We start from the raw sequence: 20,107 nt of genomic DNA, 5'->3' as shown, positions 1-20,107 counted from the left end.
ATTGAAGAAGTTCCAAACTTAAAAGTTACTGCTTGTCTTTGATAGTTTCAGTTGGTAAATTGCATATATGACTGGGAAGAAATTTAAAAAATATAGGGTTGTTTAGACAGTTACAACACTTAAGAGTCAGCTACAGAAAAACAGTTGAAGAAAGGGCATATGAACAATTATGACAATTTTTAAAAGAAGCTGGAAAAGCCGGGGGGGGCGGGGGAAGCAGCTATGGAATGAGAGTGTGGCTTTGATACAAATATATCAGAGATATCCAGTTAAGTTTATAGAATTTTTATTAACAGCCATTTTTAAAAAATTCCTTGATTATTTTTCTTTGAGAATAATGATTTGATCTTCAATTATTTAGATTTTCAATAGATAACTGAATGCTTACGTTTTGACTTGAGTGATGGGTAAAAGAATTTTGTTTGAAACGTTATCTTTATATCCTGGTTAAAATTATAACATTTGTATTTAGTTTTGTTATACAATAATTGTAACTATACTGTAAACAATAATAAAAAAGATCTCCAATAAATAAGTACATAAAATTAATTCCCATGCTAAGAATTTAGGATCACAGAACTGGAAGGGGCCCACCCCCTTGCTCAGTGCAGGATCAGCGTGCCCTACAGCATCCCTGACAAACATTCATCCAGCTGCTGCTTAAAAACTGCCAGTTTGGACCTACCTGGGGCTGCTTTTGCAGCCATGGAGCTAGGAGTGAGTGAAGGGGAGTGGTTCCCTTCCTTCCCGCTCCAGAGGCAGCAGCTAGAAACCGTGTCTGCTGGCTCCATCCAGCAGCCTAGGTCAGCCAACCAAAGGCCTGGCCTGACCAGAGGGCAAAGCTTTCAGGAGGACCTGGAAGCAGTGTTCCCTCTAAGCTGATCCAATCAAGATCCAGCTGTTTACATTGACTATGACTCCATCAGAAGAAGAGGAGGAGGAGGAGGAGGTGGAGGAGATTGGATTTATACCCCGCCCTCCACTCAGAGTATTAGAGCGGCTTACAAACTCCTTTCCCTTCAAGGACAGCTCTTGTCAGAACTATGGCTTGCCCAAGGTCATCGAGTAGCTACAAATGGAGGAGTGGGGAATCAAACCCGGTTCTCTCAGATTAGAGCCCGTGCACTTAACCACTATACCAAACTCTACTGTGGAATATGACAAACAACAATAAAAAAGAAACACATATAACTGTTTCTATAGATACATAAAGGGACAAATATAACTTTAAAGATGTACTGAAATGTACACTTCATCAATTGTAATGTTAAACACATAACACTCACAGTGAGAGCAAAAACTGACACTATTAAAGCTGGTTTTGACAAATCAGGAGAAAATGTGGATTCAGAATGAATTTCACTTGTATTTACTCACCAAAAAAATCAACCAAATGTTTGTAATTCTTGCTCTGTTATCAGAACTTCATTCCTTTTCCAACTGTTTTGAAATAATGTGGTATTTAGTGCATGCAATGCATTCTCCTGAAGAATTTGATGGGCTACTTAAAGCTTTGTAGCTTACTTGATTTCACAAATCAAATAATTATGTAAAGAGCTTTTCACATTCTAAATATGGAAGGGAGGGAAAGGAAGATTATGGTTCACATAAGTGTTGAGAAGTCTCATTAAGAGAATTTGATACCTGCCACATTGTAAAATTCCCTGTGGTTCTAGTCATAGAATCTGAACGAGGGAGCATTGCCTGGAAGCTAGCGTCTTCACTCCCATCTGCCCCTCCCCATTTAACTGGCTGCTACTGAAGCTTGCTCATAGTTGGCTCCACCTTCTCCTCTCACCTTTCCTCGATCTCTGTGTCATGGCACTGAGTTAAAATCTGTCTTGTATGCATGCTGTAGTCACAGTTTGGGTTTGGGGATGGTGGGTGAAAGTGGGTCACCCTATGTTGGATCTAGGCCTCATGCTGCGCCAATGCTCCTGTGATGGTATTCAATAAAGTTGTGGCTTGTTTTCGTTCCAGTTGTGTTCTCAGTTTGTTCCTATTCTCCACTGTCCCTGGACTGCAATATCAGTTTAATACATTATAATACTAATTCCCAAAGTATACTTTTTTTTTAGAGGTCCCCAACCTTTATTTTTTTTAACCTGTTTATTAAGAGGAAGTATAACATAACAAGAGATATAATAACTGCAAAACAGTATACAACTGTCCTGAAAATCCAAAATTACAAACCAACCAGTTAGTCATCAATACAGATTTTTACAACATACATCAACAGTCATAACAAACTAAGTTAGAACTAAATCCAATCACCTATACATACATAGATGCTATGTGAGCTATGAATCCCATAGAATTGAGTCAAGTTTAAAAGATAACATCTTCAGGAGTCTGCTGCTCTGATTCACAAGAGGAGTCTCGACAGTAAGGTGGAAGTCCGGTTAAACTCAAAAGTGTAGCCATGTGTGATAACTCGTCCTAGAAGGAAGCACATTATTTTCAGCATACTTGAGGAAACTTCCGGTAAAGAAAAGGAAACTACAATGTATTAATGAACTGATTTTTAATATCCCAACAAAGTGTGGCTAGTTCTTAACCAGGACATCTTCAGTCTCTGGGTAGCGCAGAGGGCACTTGGTAGAATATGCCAAGCCTGAAGTTTTATCGACTCGTTCTTGTACAGACATTTTGTCCATAAAATCTGAATAAAGTCAGTTAGGAAAACAGCACATTGAAACATCAGACACCTCTGAGACTGCTTATGAATGCCTCAGGTCAGTGCTATTACAATTAAGATCTTTTGAGGAGAGTCCTGAGCTATGCCCTGTGTTGCCCCTAAACAGTAAATGATCCTTTGAAAGCATCAGGGCTCCTTTCTCCCCATCTTAGTCTAGATTGCAAATAATGTGTCCTATGGTGCTATCACTAACTAGTTTGCTGCAGGCTTTCATTACAGGTCAACAACTCCAAGTGTTCCTTTGGGGCCTTTTAAGAGCCCTTTTTTTTAAAAAAAGCACAACTAATGTTCCTGCAGCTTCACAGAATCTGTGCTGTTGTGCCTTCTCCTTCTGTATCTCTCATGCAAACCTTCATCTGTTTATTTCACACATGATGCTTTGACATCATAAAGTTATTGTGGGTGGGAATACTGAAGCAGGACAGCTGTACCATTAATTCCTATGAATGTATTTTGGAGACATACTAAAAAAAATTACTAAAAGTCAGAGAGATTTTTATAGCTAACCTTATGAAAAATTAGGCTTGCAAGCAACTGTATTTCCATGGTTTCTCAAAGAGAAAAACTAAAGGATAAATTATTAAAACTCCATTATATTTTTCAGATCCTGAAACATATGAGATCATGTAGGATTTAAGCAAATGAAACAGATCCAGTATTCAGTTTTTAAAAAGATATTTTTGAATTATTTTCAGTAAATTAAAAGGCAACTTGATCCCCCCCAACTGAGAAGATATTCCAGCTGTAAATTTTGACAACGGAAATTTCCAGATGGCAGAAGCCAATTTCCAATACATTGTAATTGGTTTAATTGGCTTTCCTGTTTACTAATTGATAGGGGTGATGTAGTTCAGATAAATTAACCTCAATTACAGCTGTGATTAAGCATGCCTAAGCAGCCAAAGTAAAATTTTAAAGAAAGAGAAGGGGGAAATGTTTCATTATTTGACATTCTAGACCAAGCTGTCGCCAGCACTTTAACAAGACATTCTAATTTCACTTCATGCACAGACTGTAATGCTAGCAAGTATTTAGCTGCTAGAATGCAACTATATATATTGTATATAGTCGTTAGAGAGGAACTGAGGCTCAGTGATAGAACAGATTAAGATGCTTTTGCAAGTATGTTTTTTTGAAAGATCTTTTTCACCCTCATATTCTGGAGACTGGAGGCCAGTCAAAATCACTAGATCAGGGGTCTCATGGACAACATGACCCAACAACACTTTTCCTGATGCCCACCAAGTGGTTTTAGAAAGTGGTTGGTGCCACATGGGGCTCTTGCCCAGCAGGGCTTCTGATTGGTTCTGCAGATTAAAAGAATACTGTTTCACAATAAACAGTGTTGGTTTTATTCTTTCTCAGTCCTCTTCCCCAGTGTATTTTTAATTATTCCTCTTAGTCTTCGCCCCTGCATTTAGACTTCCTATATGTGGTTGGGTCCATCTCCTGCAGCAGCTATTTTGTGGTTGGGTCCATCCTCCTGTCTCAGAATTCCAAAGGTACCCAGAGGCTCAAAAAGGTTGCGGACCCCTGGACAAGTGGTCTAATGGTATAAGGCAGCTTCATATGTTCAAGAACAACAATAACGACAACAAAACCCCTCTTCAATTATGAACACAATTATGAAACCTACTGCTTTCTCAGCTTCCATTTTAAAACTGGAAATCATTTCAAAGTGTTTAAATGTATACCCCCCACAAGTAGGGCAGTAGCTAGGACAGTGCTGGTGGGTGAAGAATCCTAACTGCAATACTGATTTGCCCAACCTAACAGATTTATTCATTTGCATTAAAAATGATATTTCCTTATTTGTGACATTTGTATTTTAAGAGCTTCTTCTTGCCTTAAAGGATCATATCAAGTAAGCTCCAGAAAACAGTCTGCACCAAATGGGCAAAGCAACAGGGACAATTTACAATGCAGGTGATTTACTATTTCAAGAAACATAGCTCTCTTTGCCAGATGCCTGAGAGAGCTGTGTTTCTCAAAAGCTTATGCTACAATAAAATGTGTTAGTCTTAAAGGTGCTACTGGGCTTTTTACTATTTTGCAGCAACAGACTAACATGGCTAACTCCTCTGGATCGATGATTTAATATAAAACCCTTCATAATTCTAATAACATTTCTGAACTAACAAATACAGCTCCACAAGGAAAGGGGGGGGGACCCAGTATGTATTATCCAAAATATATTTGCTGTAATTCCTCAGACTTCTTAGCTGGAGTACCTATGAGACTATAAAGTAGGGGTGTGTACCCCAAGCCCGATCTACCAAGCCCGAAAAAATTCAGTATTTGCCATATTCCCGAATCCCAGTATTGATATGATACTGGGTTCAGTAATTATCAGACTTGCTGAATTTATTCAGCTCAATTATACCCTATGGGAAATGTACCCATAGGGTATAATAACCCCCCCTTGAAGGGGGGAGGTGCCTATCACTGAAAAGAAGGCAAATTGCCACCTCTGCAATGCGACTGTTTAACTGTTTAAATCCCCCCCCCAAAGTCGCACCACAGAGGCAGCACACTCCTTTCACTGAAGGGAAGGCAATTTGCCTTCCCTTCAATGATGGGAGCCTGCTGCCCCCCTGAGCTACTGGGGAGGGGGTAAATGCCTCCCTAATTTTTTTCCCTTCTCCAGCTGGAAAGGGGGGGAAGACTGGGGAGGCATTTAAACATGCATCCCCGTGCCTTCCCCATCCCGCCCACCAAAGTGGGCAAGGAAATCAAGGTGTTTGAACTTAAAACACTTTCCCTTCCTTCTGGGGCTCATGCCTCTGTGGAGGCCACAGTGCAACTCCCCAGCCTGGGCAGTCACACCACAGACGCAGCACAAGCCCTAGAAGCAAGGGTAGGTGTTTAAAGTTTAAACACCTTCCCTTAGCTGGAGAGGCACGCCAGCAAAGGGATTCCTCGAATGAATGCCAAATATATAGCCGCCATTCAGGAAATCCCTGTTCGGTCAGCCGAATCAGATTAGAGAATCTGATTAGGTTTTCAGCATGCGCGAATAATGCAAATATACATTATTCAGTGTTTTTTTGGTTCGTCCAAATCGAATGCACATCCCTACTATAAAGTAGATATACTTCTATTTTGGCTCTACCACCTCCACCACCATCATGCCTCCAGTTTTGCCCATGGCTCCCTTCACTTTAATCACCAACTGGAAGCATCTGCTTGTCCTTCTCTTGGCCTGCAATACATTATGTAACATTTGATAACATATATATGTACCTTAGTAAGTGTCCTCATATTTACACATCTAACTATTCTTGCTGACCAGTGTCTGACCAGTGTCCCACTGCTGCCTTTTATAACTCACTTATGAGATGTTTCTTCAGAAAAATACTTATTTGATCCTTCATGTTTACTGAAAGTAGTTTTACGAGTATTTGAGCACAGGCCACTACAATTATAACTTTTCTAATTCTCTAATTGCAAATATAGAACTATTGGTCTATAACAAAGGTAAAAAAATAAACTGCTATAAACCAAACTAAGGATGGGTGGGGTCTATTAGCTCAAAATTTCTGTACCTTATTATTTTAGATAACCTTTTAAAAATTATATTTCTTAATTAATTAAATGGAAATGTCAAGATTAATAAAAATAAATTTGAGTTTCTCATGATTATACAAAAATGTGGAGGCAAAGAAGCTCTTAAAAGCTGTTTCAAAGCACTAGAACTGTCTATTACAACATAAATCTATAATTATAGGACTAAATATTAGCATTTTGTCTTTCTCAAAATAAAGCTACTGATGCAGTAATTCAAGTTTTAAATACTAATATTCACAATATAAGAGACCTCTTCTTATTAGCATTGATAACTGCTAGAAATGCCTTTGACTTTTGCCTAATTAATGTTTTTAACATACAGGAATTCCATATCTCAGAGTTGTAGCAGAGAAAAATCTGAAAGTGGTAGCAGAGAAAAATTGATGAGTACCTTAGTGACAATAATTACAGACTCTAATTAGGGTTGTAATTACTTGAAACAAACTGAGATCATTCTCCATTTCAATGAAGGTAATACAGATTAGAAATGTGTGTGTGATGCAAATGAGAGAGGGAGAGGGAGAGTGAGAGTGAGAGTGAGGTGGGGAGGGAGGGGGGGAAGAGATTTTAAGTAGCCTGGGCTGCTGTTTGTCATATTAATTCTTGCTATTTTAGTTGGTGCTCCTGTTTAATGCTGGTTTTGAAATGTTTGTTGGGTATGTGAGAATTTTTACATTGTGATTTTTATCTGTGAACTGTCTTGGGCATTTTGGTGGTGAAACAGTACAGACATCTTAAGAGTACAGCTCTAGTTGTTGTTGGATGTCCACCTGGACTCTGCCCCAGAAAATCTGGACAGGGCTTTGGAGGCTGCGACTGGGTGGTTACAGCAGAGTCAGCTGAAAATCCATTGAAGACGGAGGTTCTGTACCTGAGTCAGGGGGTTGGTTCAGCAATCAGACTCCTGGCCCTAGATGGGGCATCATTGGTGCCAGCGTTGAGGGTGTGGAGCTTAGAGGTGATTCTGGGTGCCCCACTTACTATGGAGGCTCAAAGCACCACTGTTGCCTGGTCTGCCTTTTATCATCTGTGGCAGATCAGGCAACTGGTTCCTTAGCTCTCCTCCTGGGACTTGGCTACAGTGACTCATGGAAAACGCAGTGGCATGCCTGCTGATTGAGACATCTGTGCGGACACACATTGAGCCAATGTTATGCCAATTGCACGGGCTACCAACTGAGTACTGAATCTGTTTCAAGGTGCTGGTATTAACCTTTAAAGCCTTGTGCGGCCTGGGACAGATATATCTAAGGGACCATCTCTCCCTATATGCACCTCTGAGAGCCTTGCGTTCAGCTAACCAGCATCTCCTGGTTGTCCCCAGCCCAAAGGACATCCGCTTAGCCTCGACTAGAGGCAGGACTTTTTCTGCCCTGGCCCCTGCCTAGTAGAACATGCTCCCATTTGAGATCAGGGCCCTGCAAAAGTTATTAGTTTTGCAGGGCCTGTAAAACAGAGCTGTTCCGCCAGGCCTTTGGTTGAGGCAATGGACACTCAATCATCTGGCCTCCCTTGCTGAAAACTGCCCTATTATATTTGCCCATCCTATCTTTGTTCTGTCATCCAGTTGGCATTGCTGGAACTATATAAATGAATGAATTGTTTTGCTTTTTTAATGCTGTAAATGATTTGTGGTACTATTGTGATTGGTTTAAATGGTTTTGCAACTTCCTTGTTGTTAGCCGCCTGAGCCCACTTGCAAGGAAGGGCAGGATATAAATTGAACTAACTAAATAAATAAAATAAACTATCATCATCATCATCATCATCCCTTTGCCTTGGATTATGGGATTCACCCAACATGAAATTGCTGTGGGAGGTCAGATGAAGCTTTGGGATGTGATGTCATCAATGTAGATGATTTCTATTGGATTTCAGAGAAGTTAACGGGAACCCTATATCCAGTGGTTCTCAAACTGTGGGTAAGAACCCCAAAATGGGTCTCTTACAGGTGGGTCTCCACAACACCAGGAGAAGATGGAATGGGGTAAGCTAAGAAGTAAATACGTGTTTGTTCCTGCATAATGTACCATGGAATATAACCCATTACTCAGTAATGCAATATACTCATAAATAAAAATTTAAAATAACATATACATATACATTTGTTCAGTGTTAACTGATGTGAGAATCTTGCATTTTTACTGGGAGAGGCAAGTAGGATGAAGTTATTTTGCAAGTGGCTTTCACTTCAATAATTTCAGAGCCACTGCCCTGAACCAATCTGGAATCAGTGGCTAGACATGGGCAAACAAACGAAATCCAGGCAAAACAGAGGAACTGTTGATTAATAATACTGCTAGTCACTAATGGGCAGGCAACCCATTTTCAAGAAAAAATCAAGTTTGTATTCTGGAGTTCTCACGGATCAGGTTCTGGTATTAGAAAAATAAGATTATGGAGGTGGTCAGGAATGCTTTTTTTACTAGAGAAGGGAATTAATCTGCTGCAGCCCTTCCTAGATAACATGCTCTACAGGGGGCTGCCAACAAATATCAGAAATCTGCAGCTGGTATAAAATATGTTCATGAAAGAAAGATCAATGGGAAAAATTAGAACTGCTATTTTTCCGCTTGACAGAGGTTCTGTGCCTTTAACGTCTACATTCCAGCTGTCCATCATGGCATCTTCAAACTAAACACAAACTTATTTATAGCTCCATATTTATAGCTCCACATGTTCCACTACTTTTTATACTACTTTTATCTTATTGCCACATAATTTTAGTATCGATGGAAGATAAACTGTACGTGTATTCTGAAACAAAGAAATGGGTCTTGTCTTTAAAATGTGAGTGTATCCATTAACCAGTACTCTGAAAAAAATGTGTAATGCACTCATCAAAAAGAGTAAGAACTGTCAACTTGATGAAGTACAACTCACATCTCATTAGTGTTGAGCACAGAAGCAATATTCCACATAAAAAATGACTGCTAAAATATTCACAATTACCAGCTGTTCAGAATCCATTTTATATAGATAAAAAACATGTCAAATTTAATTTATCAGATGCTTTCTGCTGTCATATTTCTCTTTCATTCGTAAAAATTGTAACGTATTCATAGTAGTATTCTAGACAAGTACTTAAGAGGCAAAAAGAATAACAGAAATCCACTATGTACCAAGGTATAATAACTACATGGATGAATGATCATTCTGAAGTCAGAAAACACCATCCATTTTATTATCGTTTCTGTGCCTCTAGGGGAGCAGGGATGCATGTCCTCATCCTATGAAATATTATTTAATTTTAAGCAGCATGTAATCACATGCTTAACAGAAAGTATGCATTTAGAATTTGTCCTGAAATCATAGAGAAAAATCATTACAACTCAATCCAGTGGATCATTAACAGCTGAAAATGCCTGAAAAAAATTGTAGGTTTTTTGGGTCATAAAACACACATACACCCCTTACAATTTTTTCCACTTACTATAAAACTGATCCAATAGAAGAGGGAAACTTCTCTGCCCTCCCCATGACAGAAGCCAGTTAAAAAGCTATTATGTTGCACAATTTGGTGGGACAAGGCACATAGAATTACCAGACCCAGATCAACCATTGGCTCTGAGCTTGCATTCTAGCACCATTCCAAATACAGCTGTCCGATGCTACTAATTTTTCTGATATACCTCTAGGACAACTTTCTGCCTTATGAACCTTTCCAATAAATTCCAGGTCCATGTTCCCTTGCCATCTGAAGTGGGCTTTACATCAGACAGGACCTCTCCATCGAGATTGTAGAAGTACCTATCTGGAAAAGCTCATTACACAGAATGTCTGTTAAGTTTCAGAGGGAATTCGGGATCAATTGCTCACTGGTACACAATTTCTTACTTTCTTCTTTAGAGTGTCTATGCAATACCTTCACACTATTTGTATTATTTTTTAAAAAACAACTAAAATATATTAGAATTAAAACAGATATATTTACATCAGCTGAAACAGCTGTAAAATGATAAAAGAGCCATTACTATACAAATAGTAGCAATACGGAGAAAAAGAGAGACTTAGGCCCCGGTCACACTAGCGGGAAAAGCTGCGGCAGAAGTACGGCTTTTTAGAGCTGGAACAAACAGAACCATGGCAGCGGGATCAGACAGCTCCCCCGAGGCTCTGCGCTTCTGCCAGCAGCCACAATCACATGCTGCAGGGAAAGCGACTCTAAGAAGGGCGAGGAGGGCCAGTTGCAGCAGTTGTGCGCATGCACAGTTTGCCATTACCACGCATACCACGGGATAACAGCACGTCGGTGATCCCACGGCTGCCGTTGCTGTGCATCATCCGGTAGGTAATGCCCTTTCACTACTCTCTTTTAGATCCGCATCTTTGGCCAGAAGGGACAGGTTGGGGGCGGGTTCGCAACACTTGCCAGATGTTGGCATCTGATCACGCCGGTTTAATCCACCCTCAACCTGTCCGTTTCGCGGGGCAAATCCTCCCGTGTGACCGGGGCCTTACTTAACTTAAAATCCTTTCTGAAATTGGTTAATATTGGTTAATGTCAACAGGACCAAAGAGAATGAGATCAGCCAGGCAAACACAACCTGGTTGCAACACCTGAAGCAGCTCTATCTCATGCACCAGCCTCTTAGTCAGTATGGGCATGTAGAACAGGGCCCCAGGAAACAATGTCAGTTCACATGAAGATGGTTCCTTCCTATACAAGTCCTAAAACAGTTAGGGCTTGAAATTGCAGCACTGGGACTTTGGAATCCAAAACAAATTTGCACCATTGTAGTTCTATCTATCTATTTATCTATTTATCTATTTATCTATTTATCTATCTATCTATCTATCTATCTATCTATCTATCTATCTATCACTGCTCATACAGCTATCACCTTAAGCAGAAGTTAGAACAATTTTTTTTAAAGTCCTTACTATCATTTGTATCCAACAGTAGCCATGACACCTGGGCTCGCACATTTAGCAATTCTGTATCTTTAAGTAAAGGGATGACTAAATTAGCCCTCAACTCATCAAATATGGGGCATTCCATAATCATAAGTTCAATGGTTTCAATAGTATCATATGAGCATCTGCATGTTATATTAAAGTAGCAGAGTACTATAACAACTGTAGTTGATATAATATTATAGGTATATGTTTGCCTTGCTGATCCCCCTAGTACAATGATTTTTTTATAACAGCTATAGTTTACAACAGCTGTAATTTCTAATGCTCATCAAGAACATGCAGAACATACTCCATGTATTATTAAGGTCTGTGTGTCTAACTAGCGCCAGATCAGCTTAAACCCATCTTTTACTGCCTTCAGCATGACTTGTCCTCCACCACCATTCTAGCCATCACCCTTGCCATTCCATGAATTACAACTCCCTGGAAAACCAGGGAGCTGAATAGGTTCTTACATGTAAGAGATGGCAGAAATTGTATCTAATGCTAGTGCCTAGGACATTGACCTGGGACAGATGAAAGCTTTGATAAGGCTGTCACCCTACACTAGCAAATTCCTCCAGAGCCTCAAAAGACCATCTAAATCCATCATTGCCTGGAGGCAGACTCTTGCAGAGGTTAACTGCTGAGGCCTCTTTTCCTTCCTGCTGGATGGTTTGTGCTGTGCTTTTCACAGTACTTCATTGAACAGTTTGTGCAATATTTTCTTATGGTTTCACGGTTCCCTCGTGGAACCTTGTGGGTCAACGAGAAAAGAATAAATATTTCAAATAAACAGTTTTTCATTTGTATAGCCAGAAATACTGCCATTTTAAATAAGTTGTATTATTATTAGAATTGACCATTTAATTATTTCATCACTAAAATGCAAAAACAGGTTCAAAAATTAGTAACTGAATGACTCATAATGTCTTGCTAATAATAATTCCCACTTTTACTGCATAATGCAATTTGAATAAAAAGCAGAATAAAAATACACTCTACATGCCATTACCGTTAAGTGCTACCAACTCATTATCAACCTTTTAAAGACAGTGCTAGATATTTTACTAACATATTGCACCAGTGCATGTGTTCAGTAGATAAAAGCACTCATTTTTATGAAACATTCACACACCTTTAAACTGAGAAGGTAGGTTACTAAACAATTTACAATATTTATGAAATGTGAAAATATGTGCATTTCATTACTCACTATCCTTTTTACATCATTTAAGAATGGAGATATTAAAATGCCACGCTTTTGTCTTAACTGCAACAACAAAACAACTAAAATGACTCACAAGCTGGGAACAGCGAGTCAGCTCAGGTGCCTCTATTCTAAATCCCCCTTTTCTATACTCAACTGATACACACACTAGATTCAGATGAGCCAACAGATAATACAGAAATCAATAAAAGGCCACAGAAGAGGCTGAAGGACAGACTGGCTCAAATCCCCTGGAGTATTTCTACAGGTGGAAGGATATGCGCTGATGGAGCACAACTTTCTTGCCTCCTCCCTTTTGAGGCAGCCTGAAATGCCTCCCAGAATCCTGTGCCTGGGGTCTCCTGTCAAGAAAAAACAAGACGTACAATCCTAACAGATCACATTTTATCAGTGATGTGCATTTAAGCTAAAGTAGTAAAATAGTAGCATCAAAGTACTACAAAGTACTGAATCCAGCAAACCAAAGAAGAACTTTAACAAGAGGACATCATCTTTTTAGTACCTTTTTACCAAGAGTAACCTTTTCCAGTACCTGCAATTATCTTCCTCTTAACTGATTGTTGCTGACATGTGTAATTAATGCTTACAAAAGGACAAACCAGGAATTAAAGCCAGACGGCAATTATATCAAGTGTAATGTCTGGAGATTAATGTTGGTATAATGAATACTCATTGTGTTTTAACACAGCATAACAACTACATGAGGAGGCCTTGAAAAAGTCTTAATTTTTTTTTACTTAGATTATTTCTTTTTAATAGGCCATTAATGCAAACAGCTTTGCATTCTTCTCCAATACCATATCTCTCTAACTAAAATAATTTTTTAAACTAAATGATCCTAAATTTTTCTGACATAACTCTTTCAGTCCTGTAATTGCAGATGGTAATCAACCATCAGATCTGCACAGACACAATGAATTTAAAGTAATAAACTATTCATTTCTATTCTTTTCTATCTGGCTCCATTAATGTAACTAGAGTGACTCACTAAAAAAAATTTTTTCACAATAAAAGCATGTGGAAAGAAAGATGAAAACCAGCAATAGCAGATAGAAAAACAAGGCAGTGGTGGGCTAAATTTCTACAAGCAACTTGCATATATCTTTGAATCACAACTACAATTCATCCAAGTAGTATAACAAGACTGTGCTCTCATAAAATTCTGAGACAGATCTGCTATAAGAAAACAGTCCAATCCTCTATGAACATGAGTGATTTTTTGTCTGTGAAACAGGCTGCTATATCATTTGGGTTTACATCATTAGGGGTCATAGGCAGAAAGCATCTGGAATAGCTCCACAGATGGCTCTGTGCTGATGAAATGTTGTTAAGTATACATGCTTTGCTGCCATCATCAGCACATTAAAAAAATGAAAATGTGTCCTAGAGTATTTTCACTGCGAAATGTTCCTCCATTTACCCCCCCCCTCAATTATCTGCCAATTCAATTCACTGCCTCCAAGTCCACTGGTAAACCAGGGAGCAGAACAGAAAGCTACCTTGTTATCCTTCCTGCTGTGAGAAGCTGAACTGACTGAACTGTGCACCTTGGTTCAACTCTAAAACACTTTTTAACAACCAAAGCAGTTATGAATATAGAAATCCAGCACGAGAGTAGGGGCTATGCAGAATATTTATATAAATACTCAGCGTATTATTGATAAGAGCACAAAAAATTGGGAGTGAGAGTATGATGACAAACTTTTATTGAGAACTAGAAAAGCATTCTATTTTTCAGAATTAAATATTTTTCCTACTTTGTGAAATTCAAAATGAAAACGTTGATTAGAAATTACCAAATACACAAAACTGCTCTGCAAATGGTGATGGCTTGATTTTTCTGACCATAATTACTCTTTGTCCTGTTTTTGCAGAAGCTGAAATGTTGCAGGCTACATGTCAGTTGATCTGTAGCTTGCAAAGTTGTCAGTTCTGCATATGATAAAGCAAAAGAAAAAGTATCACAGTATTTAAAAAGTATCACAGAATAAAAGTATTACACACACACATATACAAATGCCCCGTGTAAAGATGCTGTTGTATGCAACATGGCAACAAGCTTATGAAACATGTACTAAGCATTTAATGGACTGGGTACTTAAAACAATATTTTGAAGTACATTCCATTTCCATGGGGATGATCTGCAGTTTCCATGCTGAGCCTTCTGCAACATCTGCTGAAATAAATTGCTGTCTGGGACCAGCATATCTTCAGGACTGTCTCCTCTGGTATGTCCCTGGGAGAGTGTTATGCTCAGTTGAGAGCAATCTGCTGGTGATCCCTGGCCCCAAAGACATCTGACTGTCCTCAACCAGAGCCAGGGCTTTCTCAGCCCTGGCTCCGACCTGGAGGAACTCTCTGCCAGCTTCCATCAGGGCCCTGCGGGACTTAATGCAATTCTGCAGAGCCTGTAAGGCAGAGATGTTCCGTCAGGCTTTTGGCTTTCCATCATAGCTGGCACCAGTGTTCCCTCTAAGCTGAGTTAGTGTGAGCTAGCTCATAGTTTTTTAGCCTCCGGCTCACACATTTTTGTCTTAGCTCAGGAAGGATGGCTCCAGAGCAAACTAATTTATGCAAGAGCCAAATCACTTGCTCACAACTGTAATGCCAGTGGCTCACAAAGTAGAATTTTTGCTCACAAGAACCCACAGCTCAGAGGGAACATTGGCTGGCACCCTCTTCTTTTTTCCCCATCTTGCCTGCTTTGGCATCCTCCTAACCTGCCCATGAGATGGAAGAACAGTCCAGAGCGGGTTTTAGACTAAAGTACAGATGCCTTCTGGAGATTGTGCAATTAGGATTTGATCTGTCAATTTAAAATTGTATCTGTATGTTTTTAACCTGATGTAAATCACCCAAAGCCCTGTGTATTCAGGGATGGGGCAATTCAGAAATTTAATAAATAATAATTATTCTTATTACCAGCTTTCAATTTTTCAGTTTTTTTCAAATTATAGTTTCTTGTTTGACTATTGTTAATTAGTTAGAAGGACCAGAGTGTGTGGTTTTAATCCTACAAAAGTCATTGTTCTTCCCCAGAAACCCAGTTTGAGCCAGTTTGGTGTAGTGGTTAAGTACATGGACTCTAATCTGGGAGAACCAGGTTTGATTCCCCACTCCTCCACTTGCAGCTGCTGGATGACCTTGGATAAGCCATAGTTCTGTCAGAGCTGTCCTTGAAAGAGCACTTCTTGAAAGAGCTCTCTCAGCCCCACCTACCTCATAGGGTGTCTGTTGTGAGGAGGGGGAGGGGAAGAGAAAGGAGTTTGTAAGCCACTTTGAGACTCCGAATGAAGGGCGGGGTATAAATCCAATCTCCTCTCCTCCTCTCCTCCAGTACAAAGAGTGGTTAACTTTGGCTGTATGTTTCTGTCCAGCAACAAGTTAGGTAACATAATGGTGTACCATTCTCCTACCTTTCCAATTAGTTCCATAGCAGAGCAAGCAGAGGTAGTATCTGGTAGGAATGCTTGAACATCTGCCAGTTCAAGTCACAACCTGCTCATTATTTCCAATCAGTGTGCTGTTTAATCAATAGAATATTACTACTGTAGTAAAATTGGAATGTCTTCAAAAAGGTGAAAAAAAGAAGAGTACCCTAGTTCTTAAACTAGTCATTATAAAGAACTGACTACCAACATAGCATTTATATCTTCCAATAGCTGTTAGATCTATATTGTTATTTATGCATCTCTGAAATTACAACACAGTTATTTTATTGTACAAAATGCTTTGTCATGGAAGTTCAGTATCGATTCCTTAGAACATGCATCCCAGATGGTTTTGTTGAATTTGGTTAAAGAATGGTGTTAAAACTCCTCTCTTGCTAAATTTTGTTTCCCTGATCTTAGTTTATATCATCAGGCATACTTACGAAATTGTACTAATTGTATTAATTATTGAGATTGCTCCAGGACTATCCATCCTGGGCTCTTTTGGAGGGGTCTTACCTGGTGCCCCTTTCTAAGAGGAATGCATTAGGGTCTACTTACACTAGACTGGATCCTATTCTTCCTGCAATTTCTACAGCTAGATATCAATGGTGCATAACATTATGACAATATTAATTTGATCAGTTTTCACACTCTAAATTAACATTATGGGTCAATCCAGACCTAAAAATTGGGAAGAATTGGACCAAGGGGGGATTTTTGCATTATACCAACTGATAGACTATGATAAAGAGTTTTTCTCAGGTGAAGTCTAATTTTCTCAGGTGAGGACTTACCAACTTGTGTTGAATGGCAATATCTACCATTACAACATATGTTGGTATCTAAATATGGTCCAGTGGCATCAAGTGTCTCAGAGTCCCCTTTGCTCCTGGAAACTATAATTGAATTGAGGCAGGAAAAAAAGCTCCAGTATTTGTCTATAAACATTTGATCAGTATAATATGCAGAGTCTCAGGCATAAATGGAATAAGGAGGCAGATCACCCTTATTCAGCAAAAAAAAAAAATGTTTAGGATATACCGGTCACCACACTGACTCTTTAACAAAGGATTGAATAAAGGGTCTAACTGTTGCCATTGTAACTCACAGGATGTGTCCCTTAAGCATATGCTTTGGGTGTGTCCAGTCACTGTTTTTTTTTGTAGAGAAGAAGTTATTACTCATATCAATTTTGTATTAGGAAGGTCCATTTTAAGCTATCTGCCCATCTCTTGGAGGTTAACCAATGGGCAATGAAAATGGACCCTCCATGCCCTTACTACAGCTAAAAGATTCATATTACAACATGTTGTAATTAATATGCTGGTCTATCAGCTAAGTACATTGTTCACGCCCAGTGTGGTACACTGAAATGTATGTTCTCCCAGCTGTTCTAAATGTTGAACTGGCAAAAGCTAACACCTTCATCTACCCTTGATTAGGCATCTTAAAAAATAATTAAGTAATCAATAAGTCAATAACAGCAGTGATAAGCAGATACCATCTTAAGCTGCTCAATACTGTTCACAATATTTAGAAGGTAAGCTATACTGTATCATTGTGATCCATCTCCAATAAAGTCCTTTGCAGACATTAACAATTGCACATAACATGAGTTACAAACTATGTACAATAAGAATACTCACTATCCATGATCCTCCTAAAATGTGGTCACTATATTGTATGAAAATAATGTGCATATTTACATATGTGCACATCTTCAGTATGTGTGAAATGACTCCTGGTTTTTTTCCAGGATTCATTTGTATTGAGGCTACACATGCATGGTAAATATGCATGTTGTCCCTATTCACACAATAGGGTGACTGTGCATATTGGGGGAATCGTGGGTAACACGCACTCCCATTATATGCAGTTGGTATGTTCCTGGTACATATTACTGTAATACCCCAGACTTGTACTATCTCTTCACCTTTCCAGAAACTGCAAGGGAGAGGAGAACAGCTTCATTTTTAAAAAAGCAAATGCATTTCTTTGTACAGGGTTTTAAGGGATTTCTTGCACAGAAAAGAAACACCTTGTGTCACTTTCGGGACCAAGTATCTGGGCACCAGGTCTTGTCCTCCAAGCATGCAACACCTGACTTTCAAGGTTTTGAACAGACACAAGCTGTTAATTGGTATACCTAGCAATTAATGTAATTTGGAAACACTGGAGGCTGCATAAAGAACCAGATCAACTGCAAATGGGATGGAGAATTCTGTGCCACTATTTGTTCTTCTGTATGAATTCTACAGGAACAAAAGAACCCTACTAAGGAAACTAAAATACTAAAACTTTTAACTCCAGCCATTATTTTAGCCCACGGCTGTGTTTCTGGAAATTCAAAATACAAGGCCCATAAATGCATCTACTAATAAATTCTGGTTTGTTGTTTTTTCCTCCTTTCTTATCTACTCTATCATGTGACTACAGCCTCACATTACTTCAGTCAAAAGAAGTAGAGTTATAATTAGGTCTGCCAAGCCCTCAATGGCTAACAACAAAAACAAGGCATACAATTCTGATATACTACTATAATTTCATTAATTAATTAAATTTGGACCCAAGTTCACTTTTATAAAGGCTATACCTGCAGCTATACACATTTGTATGTTGGACTTGGGTTCATTCATAATTGATGGGTGTGTGTTTTCACAAGTGTAACATCTTTATTTACTGGACTTCTGGGTATTTTTGTAAAGTTGAGATTTTCTCTTGAACTTTGTAATACCATTCCAAGTGTTGGGACTGTAAAGAATGTAAATGCTGTATACTTTTGGATGTTATGTATTAAGTTATGTAGTTATAGTTGTTATTTGTGTAAGCCTTTGTAAGTGCAGTCCCTTTAATTTTCTTGGACTCATCAATGCAGCTGTGCTTTATTACTGTGGTTACTCTAGCCAGTTCTATGGAGAACAGGGAAAGCCATATATAGAATTTCTTGACTTGTGCATTGTAGCATTTGTGAGCTTTGAGTAAGTGTAAGCTTTGAGTAATTCCCCTGGATGCTATGCAAAGTGTATTGTCTTATATTGCATTTGTAATTTAGTTCCAGGAGAAATAATTTGCCTGAAGAAGAATTCCTCGAAAAACACAATTTTTGCCTGGGAAGTGTGTTGCATTATGTTTGCTGCATCTCTTTTTTGAAAGCAAAACAGCTACAACATTGAACGCATGATGTTTGCTGCGTCTCTTTTTTTAAAGCAAGACAGCCACAACACTGAACCTTGTCTGCATATTCGTCTCTGTAACTTTGGACATTCCTTTAAGATTGAATATTGTTACATTTATCTGTATACTTTATACCATTGTTGTTAGTGCACTATAATAATCAGGTTACACTGGGGTCTTTACTGCATATTATAAGTATATGATTTAATTAACTAATGAAATTATAGTAGTATATCAGAATTGTGTGCCTTGTTTTTGTTGTTACATGGTGATTTCCCACGTTTTACTCAACCTTGCCGTGTTTCCCGTATGTTTGTTGCTAAGCCTCCAATGGGGGCAGGGGATCCCTCAGGTTTCATTACCTGTTGAAAGCAGCAGTGGGAGGAAAATTTAAGGCCTAATCTCCTTACAGGAAGTTCTTACAATAGAGTTCCTGGTGAGTCTTAGCTACCCAGAATTGACAAAGGGTAGCTCTAGGAATCTCTAGGAGCACCCACTTTTACCATAGAGTTTCCAGTGATTCGTTGACCTACCCTTTGTGACTTCTGGGTAGCTCTAGGAATTTTCATAAACTTTATGATAAGAACTTCCTGTAAGTAGATGGAGCCTTACTTTTCTTTTTAATTTTTTCTCCCAGGATGCTGCCAATCTTTCTGTGTATAGACCAAATTCACAGAAGGATTGGGGGGTGGGTGTTTTTTGCCTCCACCCTCCCAATTAGGTACTACAAAAAGCTTCTTCCGTGGGTTGAGGAACATCTCCCAGGATGCTGCCAATCTTTCTGTGTATAGACCAAATTCACAGAAGGGTGGGGGGTTGTTGTTCACCTCTACTCTCCCAGTTAGGTTCTACAAAAAGCTTCTTCTGAGGGTTGAGGACCATAAGGAATTATGTAGTATATGGCACGGAGAGCTGTAGCAAGAAGGGGAAATGACCAAAAAAGGTTCCTCTCCATCACAAGCTTTAGAGCACCAAGTTACTTTATATAAAAAGATGAAAAAGTCCACCTAAATTCAATTTTATATCGTAATTATAGTGGAAGCTGTGAGATCCGTAAGAGGGAAAAAGAGACAGTATATGTGGCTAGCAGCATGCATTCAAAT

This window comes from Gekko japonicus, unplaced genomic scaffold (assembly GCF_001447785.1).
Source record: "Gekko japonicus isolate JY-2015 unplaced genomic scaffold, Gekko_japonicus_V1.1 scaffold372, whole genome shotgun sequence".
Lineage (NCBI taxonomy): Eukaryota > Metazoa > Chordata > Lepidosauria > Squamata > Gekkonidae > Gekko > Gekko japonicus.
The sequence above is the reverse complement of the archived record's forward strand: the minus strand, read 5'-3'. Positions refer to the sequence as shown.